Consider the following 22,930-nt stretch of genomic DNA (forward strand, 5'->3'; position numbering starts at 1 on the left):
CAAGCTAGTGTAGTAGAATTTAAAAAAATTATTTGATCAGTTTGCAATGAAAGCTCAGTGTAGCAGATCTGGCACACAGATGTAGAATTGACCCAGTGATGTCTGACGTACCAAGGAACATATAGCTCAGAAGTGTTGCGGCACTTTTCGAGTAGTACTTGGTGGAACATTTTTGTTGTAGAGCAAAGAACAAAGTAGTTTGGACACATTTCTAAGCACAAGCACCTTTCTTTGTAGGGATCGTGTGGGTTTCAGATGGTGGACTCCTCTCTATGTAACCTCTGACATATCTTATATGTTAAATGGTTGTTCAAAGTGCACAAATCCTTAAGGAGAATCTATCACCAAGTTTTCTAGAGTAGCATGATACAGGGGCAGAAACCCTGCTTCCAGGGATGTGTCACTTACTGGGCTGCTTGCTTCAGTTTTGATAAAATCCCTGTTTTATCTGCTGCAGATCTACCTGTTCTCTGAATGCTGAGCTCTGTGTAACCCTGCCAAAATCACTGATTGGCTGCTTTCTGTGTACACCGTGTTGGTAGATTATGCTGTTCACAGGTTAGGGGGCAAAAACCATAAGAAAAATTTATTTTAGATAACTCATGACTAGCAAAAATGGCAATATTTGGAAATACACCATTGGAATGGCCTGAAATCAAAGTGCACCACACTACTCACATAGGCCAAATGTAATACACTGTTATCGATGTTAATCCCCACCAGTCCTTAGTCCTTATATACTGGCACAGGGCAACTTTGTTTTTCTGAACTGATGTAAAAAATATATTTCTGGTTGCATCCTGAAGCCACTAGGGGGAGCTAATTGCACTGCGATCTATGCAGCCAGTATTGAAATCAATGGGATTTAGCTGCATTCTGTGAGCTCCACCTAGTGGTGGCTGTGGGTAGTTATTATAATAAAGTCCTGGCGGGCACAGGAACATTTCACTGCTGGCGCCCATCCCATCAGCGGCCCCACAGCAGTCATATGATCTGCCACTGTTTTTTTTAAGATTGCTAGATAAAGAAATGTGCCATTATTTATATAGGTGTTGTCTCCTCACCAAAAGTCCCGAGATAATTGAATAAAAACACAGCAGTGAAAAATTTGCACCTAGTTAAAAGTGACCGCGGTCGGAGACAAAACAGATCTTTCTAATTTTACTTTTGCGTTTTGAAAGTCTATAGTAGCGCTTGGAAAGCAAGTTGATATTTTGACAGAAATCCAAGAATAAGTGTCTGTGTCCTTAGAGGCAAGACAGACATCCCCTAAAATGTGTCTTGGGAGAGGCATGAACCTGATCCAAATACCATAATGTCCCTGAAAAAAAAACAGACGGAGAAAACCCAGGACATGGCTGCTTTCTTCTCACTGGATGAATATGATTTTTGTGACATTAGTAAGGAAGTCAGATAAAGAACAGCACTGATTTGGGCACCGCTGTTTTTGATGATTAACCTCTTCCTCTCCATTCTGATCATACATCTCTGCCGATGGAAGACACTAGTTATCTAAGTTTCTACCATATTTTCTACACTAATGTCAACACCTCTGCTTGCTCTCACTCCATAGGAACCTTCACTGCGGATATCAGTCAATCTTGGTCACGTGATGGACCAGTTATAAGACACAACCGTAACCGTAACAAGCTGTACACCTGTGTTCCCATCACAAGATTCATTCACTATAAGAAAAACTTTCCATAGCGTTAAGTAATTAATAAAGAAAAGTCTCTTTAATCACTAAATTAGTGTTAGAGTTCAATTCTTCTTCCTCTCTGAAGAGGCACTTTGCATATTCAGTTTCTCAGAGGAGACTTGCATGGCCGATAAGTCTCCTTACACCGGCATGTCAAGTATGTTACTCTTCACAAGGAGAAACATTACCCCTTAGACCACAGTCAGAGGCCTCTCATACATCCAAATCAGATCTCATTCTTTGCACTGATGAGAGGCAACATGCCCAAACACATATCTGAAGATAGAGGTTCTAGTTTGGCTTTTAGCCTAAGTCATGAGTCATAGCTCGTTAAATGGCAGATATTGACTTCTTAGGATCGCTATTACCAACCGGTGGCACTTGAGTTCAAAACCTCATCCACTCTGAAGAGGCAATTCACCTAGTTAATTTCCCAGAGGAGCAGCGCATGACCTATAAGTCTCCTTAGACTGGAATGTCAAACATGTCACTCTCCACAAGGCGTTACTCTTTAGATCTTAATAAATGTTGATTTTTTTTTAAATCCTGGTCACCAGTTTTCACAATTCAAATGGCATGAAATATCAAATAGATCTCTTAGATCTGAAGAGGCTTGTGTACTTACTTTGAGAATTAAAATCTGAATGAATGTGCCTCTTTAAAAGTTTAAGTTCAATCTCCACCACATTTAGCCTGATTGACAGCTCCACAGTGTCCCTCTCCTTCCTGCTGCTGTGTGTTTGCCCACCTAGCCTGATTAACAACTCCTCATTGTCCCATCGCTCCCCTACAACGTTGCTGAAAGCCCTCTTGGCTGCCATCTTAGTTCTTCTGTGAAGCTCAGCCAAAGGCTGGACTTCAAAGGAGAAAAACAATTACACTACATACAGCAAAAAAATAGTATTAAAGGGAATCAGTCAAATGATTTTTTTCATAGCATACTAATAGTATCCTGAAAAAGGGCTTGAGCAACCCTTTCAGAAAATGTAACATTAAATGCTGTACCTTCTCCCGTCTTCTTGCTGCAAGTTCAATTCCGAGTCGCGCGTTGGGTAGTCAAGTGTATGTATCCCTACCCTCACCCATAATCCCTCCCACCCCTCTGCTCCGCCATCAGTGATAGTTAGGGTGCAGTTAGACTGCCATATTACTCACGCAAGGATCGTATCGTCATCCTGGGACTGGCCATAGGTTCTTCTGACCTTTATGCATGCTGTCACACACCATGCTGTCACATGTGGGTACGGGTGCATGTTTGCTTTAGATTTACATATGCTTGACTAGACAGCGCGCCACTCTGGACTGTCCGAAACTTACAGCAACAAAACGGGAGACTGTACAGCAATGAACGTTACATATCCTAAAAGGGCTTAAAAGCCGTATTTCAGTCCGCAAGGAAAAGAAATGACCTGACAGATTCCCTTTAAAGTATATAGTCTTTGTGATCAAAGACTACCCTAGGGGGATTAAAAAATAAATCAAACATCGAAACAAAAAAAAACTAAAAATGTTTTAAAAGTTTAAATCACCAGCTTTTCCCTTTCCAAAATTGAAAAGAAACCCCACAAACCCATTCAGCATCGTCACTTCTAAAAGAAAAGTCATAGCTATCAAATTATAAAATTATTGAAACAGTACATTGAACGCTGTAAAAAAAAAAATGTCCCGGAACACAGCAAAATACTTCCGGGACATAGTGTGGCGGCGCATGTGCAGTAATGATTTTCGGCTTTGCTCGCAATTGGGCAAAGCATACTGCGCGTGCGTGAGGCAAGATTGCTTTGCGCACGTGTGAAATATGGAGAACTACTCTAATTCCAGAAAATATTGCGGACCGCCATGGATGGGGTGGAGAAAAGAAGAAGAAACACGGCTCATCGGACTGGACACAGGGCATTCCCTTTAAATCCTTTTACATATGCTGATATTCAAATTCACTAGTGTTTGTAAAATAAAAACTCATTTTCTATCATTGACCCCTGTAAACATGGCAACAATTACTGACGATGAAAGAAACATTCGCTTGTCAGCACTTTGAAATTTTTAAGGCAGCTTAAAAAATTATGTCCTCAGCAAACAAACAAGGAATGCAAAAATATGAAAAATGGTCAAAAGAACTGATAAATGAGCACTGATTGACTTGTTATTAAAGATGAGCAAATCCAGTCCTAATTAATGACATTTGTTGCGAATGTCCTAAAACTTTGCATCACCAGGATTCATATTTTTTCGGGATTTCTATTTTCATGAATTCAGAAAAATAGCGGACATTGCATATTATCTGACCTTATACCTCTTTACTAGTGCTTGTAGTACAAATTAACCCCTTCCTGTCACTGGACATACTGGTACGTCCAATGTCATATGTCCATCTTTATTGCATGCTCAGCAGCTGAGCCTGCATCATACCTGGAAGATGATGACTGTGTAATAAAGCCATCATCTGCCTCTAAGAATAGCTGAGCTCTGCCCTCTGTTGCTAGCCTTTGAAACGCCACTATCAAACTTTGACAAAGCCATTTAAAGTGCATAGTCCAAGGGGCACACCACACCTCCACCCTGAGATTCCATTGCAAGGTGTCAATGGGTTGTCATGGCTGCCAGGGGGTCTGCTGAAGGCCCCCAAGCCTACCAATCTGTGAAGAACAGCCTGTTGTTGGCATTCATGGGAGACCAAGAATTTGTCTATAAACTGCAATTCCGCAGCATTGAAGTATATATATATAGTATAAGAGGTTGGACAATTTTAGGCTCAGATCCACTAAGGATATTAAAAAGTTAAAATATAAATAAAAATACTAATTTTAATAGCTTGATCATTTTATCTGATTAAAAAATAAAAAAATAAATAAAGACATATTTGATATTGTTTCATCCGTAAAAATCTTTCAAAATATAACATAAAAACGTCAGAATTCCTATTCCTAAACGTGGCTATAACATTAGAAGAGTACAAATATCTAGGCCCTGATTCGTCATTGCTTTTGTGCCTCTTTTTTTTTTCTTGTTTTGCACCTTTATTTGTTGCACTCAATTTATTATTCTATTTTCTCCTTTTTTGCTTGCACCGAATTCATTGTTCTGTTAATGCCTTTTTTTAAGTCTATTTCATACAGTATGTGCTCGCCTGTTTTTTTGTTTGTTTGTTTGTTTCCTGTTTTGTGGGCAGAGTCTAGCAATTCCAGATGTTTTCATTTGATTCATCAATTGCGACATTTAAAAGCAGCTCCATTCCAGTCCCTTCTCTTTGAAGTTTTGAGTACGCCAGAATTTTGGCTCAATTTTTGCACCATTTTTCGAAAAATGCGACATTTGGCTCCAAAGATTCTCAAGACAGAAAAAAAGACTATGCGCCAAATTCGTGCGCATTCATTTTTAAGAATCTGGTGCTAAAAAATCAATTAATATAACACAACACAATGCAAAAAAGGGAAGTGAGTTAAAAAAAACTCTGGCAAATCATGAATCGGTGCTTGATGCTTATGAAAGAAAGGGAGTAAAAAATGAAAACACGCAAAAATGGAAAATCATCCTCATCCTGCTAGTAACCTACAGAGATAAGGTTAGTCTGCAGGTTAATAACATTGTGGTGCTGGCAACCACAATGAAACTTGGGAGAAAATGAACTTTATCCCACCTGGGAGCTACTGGCTTTCAGTCATATGGGCGTGTCGACGCAACTTCAGTCACCACTCACTATCCTGTTAAACAAATAAGGCAGCACTCTGTAGCGCTATAGCATATAAACATGAAATATGAAAATGGAATTGCATTACTGCATTAGAAATATGGAAAAATGAGAATGCTTAGAGCACAAATTGGCCAATTCATATGTACAGTACCTGGAAACCACGTTAAGGCGATTCACAGTGCTGCCTTATTTGTTTGATTGTATATGAGTTAGCGACTCCAGGTAGGCACCTGTTCACACCTAATTCATGTTTGGATGTGATGGCCAGTTTTTTTTTATTTGTATTCACTATCCTGTTATCAGCAACTGTAAGCACTATGATTGACTTCCTGCTCTACAGCGCATCAGTGTAGAGCCAGTTGTGAGTCAAAGTGCTGGGGCATGCATACAGCTGACACTCACAGTTCTGTGAGCAGTGACCGTAGCCTTTTTAGTACTCCTGTGTAGAGACACGAAGGTCAGTGGGTGCTATTGTCCACTGACCCGACTTTCTTTAGAAAGAACACATGGACCAGGGCTCATCCCACTGGAAACTCGTTCTCCTTCCCTATTGGGAGAATACTACTCAGACAATGCAAGGTGAGGGTAAAACAATGTGACAATACTTTATTAGACCATCAACAGACAATGTCAAATAGTACAGTCCCTGCAAGCACATAAGATGCAAATTAGAGAGTCTTTCCCTTCCACTGGGTCCCCAAAGTTATAGCTGCAACTTTGGGGCTTCCAAGGCCGGCTATCCCCACCAGTGGCATTCAGCTTTTGATGAGCACCCACAAAGAGAAGGTAATGACAAGTTTAGGAAGGTGACAGTCCATTGAGGTACATAACCAGGTGACCTGATTGTCAAAAGTTGGCTTAACTGAACATCTCTATAAGGCCAGGTAACCAGATTGTCCCAACCTGGCTTCTCTGAATGTCTCCTTGGGGATAGGTGACCAGATGGTCCCAGCCTGGCTTCTACAAACTTCTCCATGTGGCCAGGTGACAGGATGGTCCAACCTGCTACATGGATTTATCAAGTGAGCAATTAACATTTCAGCAAACATCAATTGTTCAATCACCCTGCATCCCTTTCCTCCAAGGATTGCAACACAATAATCAATTCAAGACTTCACATTCAGGCTCGTATGAACAATGGCCTATTTCTCTTCGTCCACCAAAGAAAACGTCAATTCAAGAGCCAACATTCAGGCTTATATGAACAATGGCCTATGAATCCTGGCCCTCCTAAGAAAATCACATCAATTCAAGAGTCAGCTTTCAGGCCTATATGAAGACTATGTCTCTTCACCCACCAAAGCAAAAATGTGCCTGGCCTAATTAAGAATAAATGCTGTGTCATCACAACTTCTATGACTGAAAAAACGGCAGCTCCTTTGAGTAATAAATATCATTTGCTCTCCAGGGCCACACTTTCAGTACAGCGACCGAGTACCTTCCTAATTTTGTTAACCAGCGGATTCACCATATATCTGCAGTTTAGTAGCATTATAAGGTGTGACAGGTTCCCTTTAAGTAACTTGCAAGTGTATCAACTTTCCAAATCCCCTCCAAAAGATAAAATCCTATTACAAGGATTTTTAAGAATTTACTTTTGAACTGTTTCTTTTGTTGGTTTGTTTTCACTGGTTTTCATCCAGAGACCGGACTGAAGAATTCTGGGCGATCCTTTTGGCCTTATTTATCAAATCAACAGAAGTTAAATACTGTCGCTGAGCCAACAGTAGCTTCAAGGAGGGTGACCAATACAAACAGCTTATTAATTAAAATAATACGGTGTACGTTCACAATATGGTGGAAGGATAATATATGTGGTCAGGTCCTATTTAATTTTTTAATTGCTGCACAAATATCCGTGCTGGCTTTGCATTCAGTGTTTAGGCATACCGACAATTCAGTTGTAACTCAGCCCCGAGACTGTAGTCATAGTGGCTTCTCAATAGACCTTTCTCTGATATTGCTTACACAAAGGCAGGCACAAGCTGGCACTGCCAAGTGGTTCCATAAACATTCAGTTAAGTGCAGGAGGGTTATTAGAATCATTGCTGGCATTAGAGGACTGTGTGACGACTCAGCTTCTTTGTGGCCACTTGTGCGGAAATTAACTATTATTATTTCAGATGTGCTAATCCTTTGTTCAGTAAGTCGAGGGACATGAGCCATTGTTTCATGTGAGACTGTCCGATTCCAATTTTTTTTTGCTAACTTGGGTAATGCCTGCTAATTACGGATTGCATTAGCCCCCTGTGGTGTACTAGTCTGCATCGTTTGGAAGACAATTATGCAGTCTAATTGAACTAGCATATGATGAGGGAACAGCTATGAGGACCCCCCCACCAATCCTGGGGGCACAATGCCCTGAAACGAGAAGTGAAGGATATGAAAGTGGCCTTTTCCCGTCACCGATGTGATTCTACAGGACATCAGTCTAGGGATCATAGTTCCAGTTGGTGTATTACAGAACTGTTCCACTGCCAAACACTGAGCACACAAATTCATTTAGAATGATCCGGTTACCTGGCCACATACCTAGCTGTGCTTGGTCAGCTTCCTAAGCGTGCCGCTGTGTCCTCTCAGTGGGTGACTGCAAACAGCAGGGTGCTACTGGTTGGGGTACTTGGCTCTGGAGGCCCAATTTCACAGAAGTCCTAATCCCTTGTGAGCCAGTGGAGACACTATCACTTGCACCCTCTTGTATCCTTGCTGGGAATGTACTATATGCTGTTAACTGTTGGTGACCCAATAAAGTCTTACCAGAATATGGTACCCTCACCCAGTGTTGTCTGAGTAGTGTTCTGTCCCTGGGGAAGAAGGTACGGGCGTTCAGTAGGATATGCCTCCTCCCCATGTGGTCTTTCAAAAGACAGCCGGGCCAACTGACGAGAGAACCCACTGACCCTTGTGTCTCCACAGACTGGACTACAGATGACCAGGCAGCTGAGGTTTTTGATCACTATGAACCATAATATTTTTAGTATAACTGCATTATTTAGATATTTTATTACATTGCTATAGGATTCACTTCAAAGAAGTCCTGCTGCAATACCAGTTATGGACATCTGTGGTGCTATTTGATCGTTTTAATCCTAGAAAACCTCTTTAACTCTGTGGTTGTGAGAATTGAACCAGACGCGATAGAGTTCTATAGCAGAAAAATGAAGTCGAGCTAAAAGTTTTGCAGAACCCTGATCCAGCCGCCACATTGATTATTCGTGGCCACTGGGACAGATCATTGCAAATCTACTCCTGCTTGCTCTCATGACCCTATTCTGATTATCAGGCGACATCATTACTCTGGCGTGATGCATGCAGAACATCAAATTGGGCCCACCTATCAAAAGAAGCACCAGGGATGCCAGCAGGGTGGAAGATTTTTTCCTGAGGTCTGATCTGGCAGCCATGGACCATCGACGTGATCGGGGTACTGCAAATCTTTTAGCTCATCAATATTATATTATTATTTGGTCCTTGTACTTTTAGACAGCTTTATATTTTTGATAGATAATGTGATACAGTACATAGCATAGTTAGGATCATAGAAGCATAGAATGTTAGAGTTGGAAGAGACCTTCAGGGTCCTCGTGTCCAACCCCCTGCTCAATGCAGGATTCACTAACCCATCTCAGACAGATGTCTGTCCAGCCTCTATTTGAAGACTTCCATTGAAGGAGAACTCACCACCTCTCGTGGCAGCTTGTTCCACTCATTGATCACCCTCACTGTCAAAAAAAGGTTTTTATAATATCTAATCTGTATATTCTACCTAGTTGTCAATAATTCAAAGCTTGCACCAGCCCCCTTAGAAACCACCCTCCTGTGAATGCCCCTAGCAAACCTGGATACATAAATGAACAATTTACCAATCACTTTGTTTAAAAATTTGTGTCTTCATTGAAAAATTATCTCAGCATGTCAATAACTAGTTTTCTCTCTTCTGTCTAACTTACTATCAGCTGCCTGTTGTCAAGAGTAATCTGTTTTCCATAGCAGAGACACTAAGAGACAGATTAAAGGAAGTGGTGGTGGGTCTTTGCTTCTGCCCTCTCTTTCCTGTCTGTTGAACTGCAAACAGGTATATCAAAGAGGTGGGATTTCCAGGGAAAAGAAGTTCTGTAACCTATAGTACAGGCAGAATGCTGATGAAGAGGAACAACCAACTCAAAGAGCATAATTTACAAATTACAAAGCATGTACATGAGAACAGTTCCTATCTCTGTTGGAACCATATGTGCATCGTAAGAAGTTTTCACTTGGTAAGGGGGATGAGGGCAGCAAGACAATGTTTTATTATGGGTTTCATGAGAAAAGACAGACATGCTTTAAAATAACTAATAAAACTATTTAATGCACACCTCTAGTGATGAGCGAGTATGCTCGGGTTTTTCCGAGCATGCTCGGGTGACCTCCGAATATTTTGGCGTGCTCGGAGATTTAGTTTCTGTCGATGCAGCTGCATGATTTGTGGCTGCTGGACAGCCTGAATACATGTGTGGATTGCCTGTTTGTTAGGGAATTCCCACATGTATTCAGGCTGTCTAGTAGCCGCAAATCATGCAGCTACTTTGACAAAAACTAAATCTCCGAGCACGCCAAAATACTCGCATGCTCGGAAAAACCCGAGCAACGAGTCTACTCGCTCATCACTACACACCTCTCATTTATAAATCTTAAGGATCATCCCCTATGAGAGAAGGATCATAATTTTGATGGAATATTTATAGAGAAAGATTAACTTATTGCGTGAAGTTCACCTGTAGCTTAAAAGAGTCCAATGCCCTTATTTGCATAACCACGCCACTTATTTTTAAGACCACACCTTCAAGTAGACACCAATGTCGCAGATTAACGGCCCTTGGTCTGAAAGCAAAATCTGTAACAAAAGTGTCTGGTATCTTCTTATGTGCCAGATGAGTTCAATCACGTTACCCCCTATGGCTATACCCCTGCAGAACAGCTCTATATCTCTTCATTTTTCCACTTTTTTGTTTAACGGAGCCAATTTGCAGCTTAACTACCGGGCCAATTTTTACAATTCTGACCACTGTCACTTTATGAGGTAATAACTCTGGAACACTTTAACGAATCCCGCTGATTCTGAGATTTTTTTTTTCGGGACATGTTTTACTTCATAGAAGTGGTAAAATTTCTTTTATATGACTTGCGTTTATGAAAAAATGGAAATATGGCAAATTGTTTTAAAATTTTGCAATTTGCAAAAGTTTAATTTTTATGCCCTTAAAACAGAGAGATATGTCACAAAATATACTTAATAAATAACATTTCCCACATGTCTACTTTGCATCAGCACAATTTTGGAACCAACATTTTTTTTTGTTAGGAAGTTATAAGGGTTAAAATTTGACCAGCGATTTCTCATTTTGACAACAAATTTACAAAACCATTTTTTTGGGGATCACCTCACATTTAAAGTCACTTTGAGAGGTCAATATGACATAAAATACTCAAAAATGACACCATTCTAAAAACTGCACCCCTGAAGGTGCCCAAAACCACATTCAAGAAGTTTATTAACCCTTTACATGCTTCACAAGAACTAAAGCAATGTGGAAGGAAAAAATTAACATTTAACTTTTTTTTACAAACATTTTAATTCAGAACCAATTTTTTTATTTTCAAAAGTGAAAAAAGAGAAAATGAACCAAAAAAATTTGTTGTGCAATTTCTCCTGAATATGCTGATACTCCATATGTGGGGGTAAACCACTGTTTGGGCGCACAGCAGAGCTTGGAAGGGAAGGAGCGCCGTTTGACTTTTTCAATGCAGAATTGGCTGGAATTGAGATCAGACACCATGTTGCGTTTGGAGAGCCCTGGATGTGCCTAAACAGTGGAAACCCGCAACAATTGACACCATTTTGGAAACTAGACCCTTTAAGGAACTTATCTAGATGTGTGGTGAGCACGTTGAACCTCCATATGCTTCACAGAAGTTTATAACGTAGAGCCGTGAAAATAAAAAATCATATTTTTTTCCACAAAAATGATAATTTCTCCCCCAATTTTTTTACTTTCACAAGGGTAACAGGGGAAATTAGACCCCCAAAGTTGTTGTGCAATTTGTCCTGTGTACGTCGATACTCCATAAGTGGAGGTAAACTCCTATTTGGGCGCATGGCAAAGCTCAGAAGGGAAGGAGCGCCGTTTGACTTTTTCAATGCAGAATTGGCTGAAATTGAGATTGGATGCCATGTAGCGTTTGGAGAGCCCCTGATGTGCCTAAACAGTGAAAAACCCCCACAAGTGACACCATTTTGGAAACTAGGCCCCTTATGGAACTTATCTAGATGTGTGGTGAGCGCTTTGAACCTCCAAGTGCTTCACAGAAGTTTATAACGCAAAGCAGTGAAAATAAAAAAATCATTTTTTTCCTCACTTAGGATTTTTTAGTCCGCTATTTTTATTTTCACAGGGCTAACAGGAGAAATTGGACCACAAAAGTTGTTGTGCAATTTGTCCTGAGTGCGCTGATACCCCATATGTGGGGGAGAGCCACTGTTTGGGCACACGTCAGGGCTCGAAAGAGAAGGAGTGCCATTTTGAATGCAGACTTTGATGGAATGTTCTGCAGGCATCATGTTGCATTTGCACAGCACCTGATGTGCCTAATCAGTAGGAACTCCCCATAAGTGACCCAATTTTGGAAATTGGACCCCCAAGGAGCTTATCTAGATGTTTGGTGAGCACTTTAAACCCCCAAGTGCTTCACAGAAGTTTATAACGCAGAGCCGTGAAAATAAAAAATCATTTTTTTCCCACAAAAATGACTTTTTTATCCCCCATTTTTTTATTTTCCCAAGGGTAACAGGAGAAATAAGACCCCCAAAGTTGTGGTGCAATTTGTCCTGAGTACGCTGATGCTTATGTTGGGGTAAACCACTTTTTGGGCACACGTCGGGGCTCGGAAGGGAGGGAGCACCATTTGACTTTTTTAAATCAAAATTGGCTAGTATCACTCACTGGTGGCACCATGTCACATTTGGAGACCCCCTGATGTGACTAAATAGTGGAAACCCCTCCATTCTAGCGCCAACCGTAACCCCAACACACCCCTAACCCTAATCCCAACCTTAACCATAATACCAACACTAACCCTAATCCTAATACCTAATCCTAACCCTAATCCCAACCCAAACCCTAATCCTAACCCTAATTCCAACACTAACCATAATTCCAAACCTAAACCTAATTCTAACCTTAACCCTAAAGGAAAAATGAAAATAAATATATTTTCTTTATATCATTATTATTCCATACCTATGGGGCTGATAAAGGGGGGATTCATTTACTAATTTTTTTATTTTGATCTCTGTAATAGGGTCCATCACAGTGACCAAAATGAACCAATAGGAAAGATCTATCTATTGTTGCCGGGTACCAGTGTCATGATCCCAGTGCAGGTTTTTGAGCTGCACGTCAGGGGTTAATGATTGTGGCCTCTTTCTGGTTCTGGGAGAGCTTCTTAAACCCCTGGGAAACTCCAATCCCTGCCAGTTATACTTTTGCCTTTGGCCGAATGTGCTGACCTCTGTGTGCCTGTTGCTTGTTCATTGTTATAGCTTGTTTATTTGGTTCTGACCCTGTTCTGTTTCCCGTTGTGAGTTTGCCTGTTGATTCTGTACTGCGTTATCCTCTCTGTGTATGACTCATTGCCTGTGATCCGACTACTCTCTGCTCACCCCTCTTGTACCTTGCAGTTATCTTTGTGTATGACTCATTGGCTACGTCCTGACTATCCTCCCTGTCTATGCCCCTTGGTAACTTTGTCTCGCAGTTACCCTGCTAGGAGTTCTCTTGCAGCTCCTAGCTCTCTGGAGTTTAGGCCACGCCCCTAGCAGTCACGTGCTTCAGGTTCTGCGGTTCTGAAGTACGCATCTACTCGGCTGCTGCCCGCACCACAGGGATCTTTGAGTACAGTTCGCTTTACTCAGAACACGTGCACTGGCTCAGTGAGCAAGTTCAGTGCGGTGTTCCTGACATTATAACTGGCCTGCTACTTTTTTTTCTCTCGTCACTTCTGCAGCATGGACCCAATGTGTGCTTTATCTGAGCAGGTGAAATGCTTGACTCAGTCACTGCAGAAGCTTAGTTTGGAACACCAAGCTCTGGCCCAGTCCCAACGCCAGTTTGAGGACTCAGTTCAGGGGGTACTTTCCGCAGGCTTCCAGCAGGTGGGGAATAGAGATGTCATTTTAGTCCCACCCAAATCCCCAGTTAAATTGCCAGATACGTTTTCTGGTAACAATGATGATTTCAGTGCATTTAAGGAGGGCTATAAGCTCTTTTTCTCTTTGAGACCCCGCTCCTCAGGGGATGAGAAACAGAGGGTGAGCGTGGTTATGTCCCTGCTTAGGGGGTCCCCACAAGCCTGGGCATTTTCGCTTTCCTCTTCTGCCCCTGAGAGAATGTCTGTGGATGCGTTTTTTGAAGCCTTAGGGCTTATTTATGATGACCCGGATAGAGTGCGTTTGGCTGAGGACAAGGTGATGAGTGTCTGTCAGGGGGAGCACTCGGCCGAATGGTTCTGCACTGAATTCAGACGTTGGGCAGTCGAGATTTCCTGCAGTGATGCCGCCCTTCGGGGGCTTTTCCGTAGAGGCCTGTGTGAACGTCTGAAGGATGCTTTGGCACTCCATCCTCCGCCTGTCTCCCTGGAGGATGCCATGACCCAAGCGGTTCGTATGGATTGCAGACAGCGGGCTAGAGGCATTATGCAATGTGAAACACCTTTATTCTTCAGTGGAGATGAGACACGGACTCTTCCTGTGGCTATGGAGGTGAGCGCTGTCACCTGTGAGGAAAAGGAAAGAAGATGCTGCCGGGAGAAGCAGTTGTGCTTCAATTGTGGGGAATCTGGACACTGGAAGAAGGACTACCCCTCCTGTCCATCATCCTCTAAGATGGCGGGAAACAACTAGGTCTGGGTAGTAGTCGAGGAGGCTACCCAGACCTTCAGGTACAATTTTCCTCATGTGCAAAAATGGTGCTGCAGGTGGAACTGAAACTTGGTAATGGTCCGGTTCAGACTACTGCTTTTGTTGACTGTGGTTCTGCTGTGAACCTGATTGATACCAAAGTTATGACTCAATAAGATAGGGACAGTCAGGCTTCAGGATCCTGTTAAACTTGTGGCAATTGACTCGTCTCCTCTTACCCAGGACGCTATCTGTTGCAGGTCTGAACTTTTTATACTAAAAGTGGGTTCCACTCATGTGGAAAAACTAAGTTGTCTTGTGCTAGATAACTTGCCTGCAGGACTGGTACTGGGGATGCCTTGGCTTCAGTGCCATAATCCTACCATTGATTGGGTTACAGGGGAGATCACTCAATGGGGATGTAAGGATAAATGTGGTAACCTGGGACATCTTCTTAACGCTGTTAAATCCGTATCTGTGTCATCTGTCGGTCTGGGTCTGGAAGGTATTGCAGAGTACCTGAAGGATTTCAAAGACATTTTTTCCGAAAGTGATGCTGAGGCGCTGCCACCACATAGACCCTACGATTGCGCCATTGATTTAGTACCCAGAGCCAAGTTACCTAAGGCTCGATTATTCAATTTGTCTGGGCCTGAGCGCCAAGCCATGAAGGAGTACATAGCTGAGAGTCTCTGCAAAGGGCATATCAGGCCTTCTGTGTCACCTGTGGCAGCAGGATTCTTCTTTGTGAAGAAGAAAGATGGTGGTTTGCGGCCGTGCCTTGACTTTCGGGAACTGAACAAGATAACGGTTAGGAACACTTACCCACTTCCCCTCATCCCAGACTTATGTAACCAGTTAGCTGGGGCCCAATGGTTCTCCAAGTTAGATCTGCGGGGGGCCTACAATCTGATAAGGGTTCGGGAAGGGGACGAGTGGAAAACTGCATTCCTCACATTAGAAGGACTCTTTGAAAACCTGGTAATGCCATTTGGGTTAAGTATTGCACCTGCTATTTTCCAGAATTTCATCAATGTTGTGTTTTCTGACCTGATAGGCCGCTTTGTTATTATTTATTTGGATGACATTTTGGTGTATTCTCCGGATAGCCAAACTCACTTGCAACATCTGCAGACAGTTCTCCAGAGACTCAGGGAAAACCAATTGTTCGCTAAATTGGAAAAATGGTCGTTTTTTGTACAGGAACTGTCTTTTTTGGGGTTGATTGTGTCCTGTGAGGGGTTTCGTATGGATCCTAAGAAGGTGCTGGCGATCGCTGACTGGGTTCAGCCTCGAGATCTCAAGGGGCTCCAGCGCTTCTTAGGATTTGCAAGCTATTATCGAACATTCATTAAAGGTTTCTCACAAGTGGTTAAACCACTCATGGATCTTACCCAGAAGGGCGCTGATGTAAAATAATGGTCTGTACTCGCTAAGGAGTCCTTCTCAGCGATTAAGAAATGTTTCATGTCTGCCACGGTGTTGGTACAACCAGACCCGTCCAAACCATTCATTGTGGAGGTGGATGCTTCTGAAGTGGGGGTGGGGGCTGTGCTGTCCCAGGGTCCGGCCACCCTTACCAATCTCAAACCCTGCGCCTTCTTCTCCAAGAAGTTCTCCTCAGCTGAGAAAAACTATGAAGTAGGCAATAGAGAACTTCTTGCGGTCAAGCTGGCGTTTGAGGAATGGAGGCACTTTTTGGAAGGGGCGGCTCACCCTATCACGGTTGTCACGGATCACAAAAATTGGCATACCTTGAATCTGCTAAGAGGCTTACTCCTAGACAAGCCCGTTGGTCACTTTTTTTTCACAATTTCAGTTCTCCATTACTTTTCGACCGGGGTCCAAAAATGTTAAAGCGGATGCCCTGTCCAGAAGTTTTGACCCAGTGTCTCCCCCTGAGCCGCCGTCCTCCATTCTTCCCCCAGGGGTGGTAGTGGCAGGAGTCTCAACTGAGTTGGAGCAAGAAATTCTAAGGGCTCAAGCCCTAGCTCCGGCAACCAGACCTGGTGATAAACTGTTTGTTCCAGATTTATTGCGGCCTAGACTTCTGCAGGAGTTTCATGAGTCTAGGCTGAGTGCTCATCCAGGTATCACGGCCACTAGAGAGGCAGTAGCCAGGGGTTTTTGGTGGCCTTCATTAAGGTCCGATGTCAAGGAATTTGTTTCTGCTTGTGGCGTGTGTGCCCGTTCCAAAAGCTCGCATAACCGGCCGGCTGGGGAACTCATACCTTTACCGGTTCCTGATAGGCCATGGACTAATCTTTCCATGGATTTTATTACTGGCCTTCCACCTTCCAGGGGCAATACCGTGATCTGGGTGGTGGTGGATAGGTTTTCTAAACAGGCCCATTTCATTCCCTTGGCAGCATTACCCTCAGCAGAAACATTGTCAAGGTTGTATGTGCGGCATGTGGTCCGATTGCATGGGGTACCCTGAATGTTGTGTCTGACAGAGGTATGCAGTTTGTGGCCAAATTTTGGAGGGCATTCTGTATGAAATTTGGCATCTCGCTCTCCTTCTCGTCAGCATATCACCCGGAGAGTTATGGTCAGACAGAATGCACCAATCAATCCCTGAAACAAATTCTCAGGTGTCTGACCTCCACCAGACCGGAGGATTGGTGGGATGCGTTACTGTTGGCGGAATTCGCTTTTAACAACCGGGTGAGTCAGTCCACCAACATGTCCCCATTCCTGATTAACTATGGGTTTAATCCGCATTTTTGGGAGTTTTCACGGGTGGATTCCAGTTGTCCAGGGGTAGAGGGGTCCGTTCAACGGTTAAAAAACCTCTGGGCTGAAGTCCAGCGTAATATCTCTCGGGCCCAGGGGAGGTATAAATATTTTGCTGACAAAAAGAGAGCCTCGGGAGACATGTTTCAGGTGGGAGAGAAGGTTTGGCTTTCCGCACATAACATCAACTTAAAGGTACCATCAGCTAAGTTGGGACCAAAGTTCATTGGTCCGTACGAGATTATGGAGATAGTCAACCCAGTGGCATATAGGTTGCGTCTCCCCGCCTCCTTAAAAATATCCAATGTGTTCCATAATTCTCTGTTGAAATCCGTAGGGTGTGTCAAAGAGGACTCTGAGACTGTTGTTCCTCCAGTGCTGGTGGAGGGTCAATTGGAGTTTGAGGTCGGACATATTGTGGACTCTCGGTGGGTGCGCTGCTCTTTGCAGTACCTGGTCCACTGGAAGGGATATGGACCAGAGGAGCGCTCATGGGTCCCTGCTCACTCTGTACATGCAGATCGCCTCGTTCGGGCTTTCCATGCCAAGTACCCGGGGAAGCCTGGTGGTCCTGAGGCCCCCCGTTGAGAGGGGGGTACTGTCATGATCCCAGTGCAGGTTTTTGAGCTGCACGTCAGGGGTTAATGATTGTGGCCTCTTTCTGGTTCTGGGAGAGCTTCTTAAACCCCTGGGAAGCTCCAATCCCTGCCAGTTATACTTTTGCCTTTGGCCGAGTGTGCTGACCTCTGTGTGCCTGTGCCTATTCATTGTTATAGCTTGTTTATATGGTTCTGACCAGGTTCTGTTTCCTGTTGTGAGTTTGCCTGTTGATTCTGTACTGCGCTATCCTCTCTGTGTATGACTCATTGCCTGTGATCCGACTACTCTCTGCTTGCCCCTCTTGTACCTTGCAGCTATCTCTGTGTATGACTCATTGGCTACGTGCTGACTATCCTCCCTGTCTATGCCCCTTGGTAACTTTGTCTCGCAGTTACCCTGCTAGAAGTTCTCTTGCAGCTCCTAGCTCTCTGGAGTTTAGGCCACGCCCCTAGCAGTCACGTGCTTCAGGTCCTGCGGTTCTGAAGTATGCATCTACTCGGCTGCTGCCCGCTCCACAGGGATCTTTGACCACAGTTCGCTTTAATCAGGACACGTGCACTGGCTCAGTGAGCAAGTTCAGTGCGGTGTTCCTGACAACCAGCTGGCTGATCTCGGCAGGCGCATTGCGCATGCGCCCACCATTTTCTTCCTGGAAGAAGATGGCAGGGCCCATGGAGGGAAAGCACGCGGGCCAAGGACCACCAGAAGGTACAGGGGGGATCAGGGACCCTATTTCTCTCTCCACTGATGTGCGATCACATCAGAGGAGAGAAATTAAATGGCACATCGGACTTTTTTTGCGGTTGCCGTTATACGGTTAATAACGGCGATCGCAAAAGTGGAGTTGGTAAAAACCGACCCGTATCATGTTCTCTTGGGTCTCGGCAGCTGAGACCCCGGAGAATATCCGACTCTGGGGGCACTAAACACTTTTTCCACAGCGCCCTTAATTAACGGCACTGTGGTTTAAGTACCCTTAACTACCACTGTTAAAAGTCATATCAGCGGTCATTAAGGGTTTAAAGGGAACTTGTCACCCCCTCAGGGCATTTTTAAGTAAAAGAGCCACCTTCAGCAGCACTAAGGCTGCATTCTGTGAAGGTAGCTCCTATGTTTCTGATCCCTAGTAACATTGAAATATTGACTTTTATAAATTGCGTCCCATACCTGTATTGAGTCCCAGAAGTATGGTGTCTCCCCCTGTGTCTGCCACCTCCCAGCTGTCCATCATCCCCCTCTTGCATCTGTGTGCCGCCTCCTGTGTTGCTGTTACATGCCCGACGCCTGCGCTGTGCCAACAGTTCTCGAGCATGCGCAGTGCACGCTGCGCGGGAACTGACATCAGGCTATTGCGCCTGCGTGTTGCGGTGGCCCCAGTTCCCGCCCCGCAGTGTGTTATGATGTATTCACACTGCTGGGCTGGAAATCTGGCTCCTGCACAGTGAGCATCTATATCTGCGCCTGCCCCCATCTCCCTCCTCCTCTTTCTATTTCCTCCCACGGCAGCGTCTCCCCACATGCAGTTCACTGGCAGGTCAGCTCCTCAGGCGCTGGGGCCTCCGCAACAAGCAGATACAATAGCTTGATGTCAGTTCCCGGGCAGCGCACACTGCACATGCCCGAGAACTGTTGGCACAGCGCAGGCGCCGGGCATGTAACAGCAACACAGGAGGCGACGCACAGACACAACAGGGGGATGATGGATGGCTGGGAGGCGGCAGACACAGAGGGAGACACCATACCTAGGGACTCAATACCGGTATGGGGCGAAATTTATAAAAGTCAATATTTCAGTGTTACTAGGGATCAGAAACATAAGAGCCACCTTCACAGAATGCAGTCGAAGGTAACTCTTTTACTTAAAAACGCCCTGGGGGGGTGACAGGTTCCCTTTAAGGAATATATAACCTTGATAAAAACAAGTAAGGCTCCATTGCAAAATCTGCATAGGGTAATTTGTATTATGCATTCGGTTGGTCTTTTCATTTGTGGCAGATTTACCTTTATTGGTCTTGTAATACTCCAACGTCTGGTTGAGACCTTTTCTTACCTCACTAATCTTACGTAGTGGTCTCTTATGGGAAAACACTACTAGTAAGGTTCTCAAATGTTTTATCCCAGAACTACAAATGTTCAAAGACAAATTGAGGATTTTTCATGCATCTCCTTGTCCGTTTGACATCTTTTATGGTCATAAGATCATGCTGGACTGCATCGACTTCTGTAATGACTGTTCCCTGGTGGTACAATTCCATGGCATAATGTCAACAGTTAGTTTTAGGATCCTGTAATATAAATTCAGCTTTTCTTTAGTTATGTCCATGACATATTTGCTAAAGAATAGTCATATACTACAATTTATAGATTTACCTGTAGATCCTACAGCAGAGAACTATTTCTATAAGATTTAGGAGAAATGTTCGCCATGGCATGAGACGTGGCTTGAGCTTCCAGTATAGAAACCCAATACTTGTACATCTGTTCATAAGTAACTTGGACCGGTATCAATAGCTGTAAATCAAGTATTATTTTATTTCATCGCTCTGGATCCTGGGAGATTATATTGTTTTTTCTAGTTTTAAAAGATGCACAAGAATAATGGAAAAACCATCGATGTATTGTGAAAGGTGCATGCCTACGAAAGAATCCCCTTTGGAGCACATCGGTTATAGCACTCCTTCCAGATATGAATTTATTCTGTCTGTAGCTGTAAATTCTTATATAGAGAAAACTCGATTTCTGTGCACATTGTCACCATTTTTATTATTTATTTGCATTTCTTCCCTCATTTTCGTTTGTTATCTCCTACCCTAGATAAGGTCTGATAGCCATCTTCTGCTGTTAAAACTATGTGATCTTTGGGCCAGGTTCTGATATCTTAGGTAGTTCGTTGGAATAGAGATATAGCTATAGAGAGGGCAGAGTTTATTACTGGACTCTGAAAGACTGAAAAGGCCCCCCTGTGCCATGTGGGGACATCAAGACTAGAAATGATGCATCATAGTTGGGAAGCCCAGTTATAGATTGTGTATAGCTCCTTACTCTCCCAGTTTCCAGGTCAATTCTCCTTGGTTCTTCCCAACTTCAACCCTTTCTTCTTGGCTCCTTTTTCCCTTTTACAATCTATCTTTCTACTCTTTTACCTCCCTACTTTCTGAGACCTCTTAGAGTCATCTCCACCCTTCCAGCCATGCGCGTTTCTTAATACAGGCCGTTTCCTTCCTTTACTCTCACTCTTTCTTTTGCCATCCTGACCACTGAATGTAGTCGTGGCTATTGCTTTCTCCAAATGGACCAATGTCTCTCCTAATCTTGCCTATTCCAGCTCTTTTTGTCTTAAACAACTTTTTTCTTTCTTCATAAGCTTTATATTACTACTCATATACTGTTTGATTGTCGTTGTAGTAATTTTAAGGAAACACTGGCATTTTTCTTTTTTATTGTCCTTGTGACTTACATCTGTCTTGCTTATTAGATCAAATGGCGGCATCCTTTGCGCCTCTTTTACTTTGTATGTCACATGCATGTGCACTTTCACTATACTTTACATGAGGAAGACACCAATTTGGTGTCAAAATCCGAACTGTGATTTGCTTTCCAATGAAGGAACCTTGACTACATGGTGGTAATCATCATCAGCGCTGTAGTCCTCATTGGCAGGGTCACTGAGCCCAACAATCGTCTTCAGCAGACACATTTGCTGTAGTCGAGTTATGATGTCAGCAGCAACTTAGAGAAGGCGTCTTGGAAGTTGAGTAACACAGAGATTAATATGTTTAACTAGCTCAGCCCTATGGGCAGAAGAAGACTGTCTTCTTGGGTGAATAATTACATTCGGAATTCTTCAATAGGATACCTCTAGTGGGAAAAAATCATCAGCAAAGATATAAAGGGAAGTGTCATTCTAAAGACCCCAATACTCATTAGACTCTTATTGGCCAAACATGTCTATATCAAGGGGATCAGCCAACAGTTTAATGTGTATGGTGCCCCCAACTCTCTCCAGACATATTATTATTATGATTTCCCACCTTTAGAGGTGCCTTGAAGAGGCTTTCTCATAGAGAACACAGTATCGCTTGGCGGATCGGGCACTCCTGTATTTGGAGTAATCCAAGTGAGATAATTACTGGCCAAATCATCGTTCTGCCATTATCTATATACAGTGTGTGGGATGGTTTAAGGCTGCCCATACCATTTAGATAGCTGTTTGCCAAATGGCTATTCACTCTGATGGCCCCATACATATGCACACCTGCAGTTTTAGGTAGGCCACTGCCTGACAGATTTGGTGGTGGCTTTGTTTTCCCTTAGAAGCAAAGGTTTGGGCATATTGAACGCCAAAATCCATGCGGTCCTTCCTTTCCAAGGCATATGTCATTAGGGGAGATCTGGGCATAACGATTCACATTCACATAAGTTCGTCCCATTTGAATCTATGTTTGGCCACTATAGGACTGGGGGGGGGAGAGTACAAGACAACTTTAGCTAAAGTTGTTGTTGTGTTGCACAGCCTTAGACTATGCTCACTCATTCAAGACATAGATATGAGCAAAGTTTAAGCAAATGGTGAAGTTGGACACAACTGGTGATCAAACACATCATCATCATATGCCAATCTGCTCCATTCTGATTTTGGTGTACTAGAAGAAAATTTATGAGGAGATAAAGGATAGGTTAATATTACTTGTTAGTACTTTTCAGGCATGTTTACCACCTTATGGAGAATTGCACATATTCATCCCCTTTGCCTCTTTTTTTTTTTTTTTTATACCTCACAATCTGGAATTTCACAGTTTTTCTTTGAGGGTTTGCATCAGTTCATGTACAGGACATGCCTACAACTGTGAACATTTGGTTTGCTTTTTATTGTGAGGCAATCAACCAATAGGACAAAATAACTGAAAACTTTATTGTGCATAACTATTCACCCCCGAAAGTCAGTACTTTGTAGAGTCTCCTTTTGTGGCAATTAAAGCTTCAAGTCGCTGTGGATAAGTGGCTATAAACTTTCCACATCTTGCCACTGGGATTTTTGCTGATTTCTCAAGGAAAAACTGCTCCAACTTTTTCAAGCTACTGTAGATGGTTTCCTCTGGTGAACAGCAATCTTCAAGTCTGACCACTTATTCTCATATTAGATTAAGGTCTGGGCTTTCACTAGGCCACTTCAAAATATTTACACATTTCCCCACTCAAATGTTGCTTTAGCAGTATGTTTTGGGTCATCGTCTTGTTGGAAGGTGAACCTCCATTCCTTTCTCAAATT

The sequence above is a fragment of the Dendrobates tinctorius genome, unplaced genomic scaffold, assembly GCF_039654945.1.
Source record: "Dendrobates tinctorius isolate UK_male_01 unplaced genomic scaffold, ASM3965494v1 ptg000021l, whole genome shotgun sequence".
Lineage (NCBI taxonomy): Eukaryota > Metazoa > Chordata > Amphibia > Anura > Dendrobatidae > Dendrobates > Dendrobates tinctorius.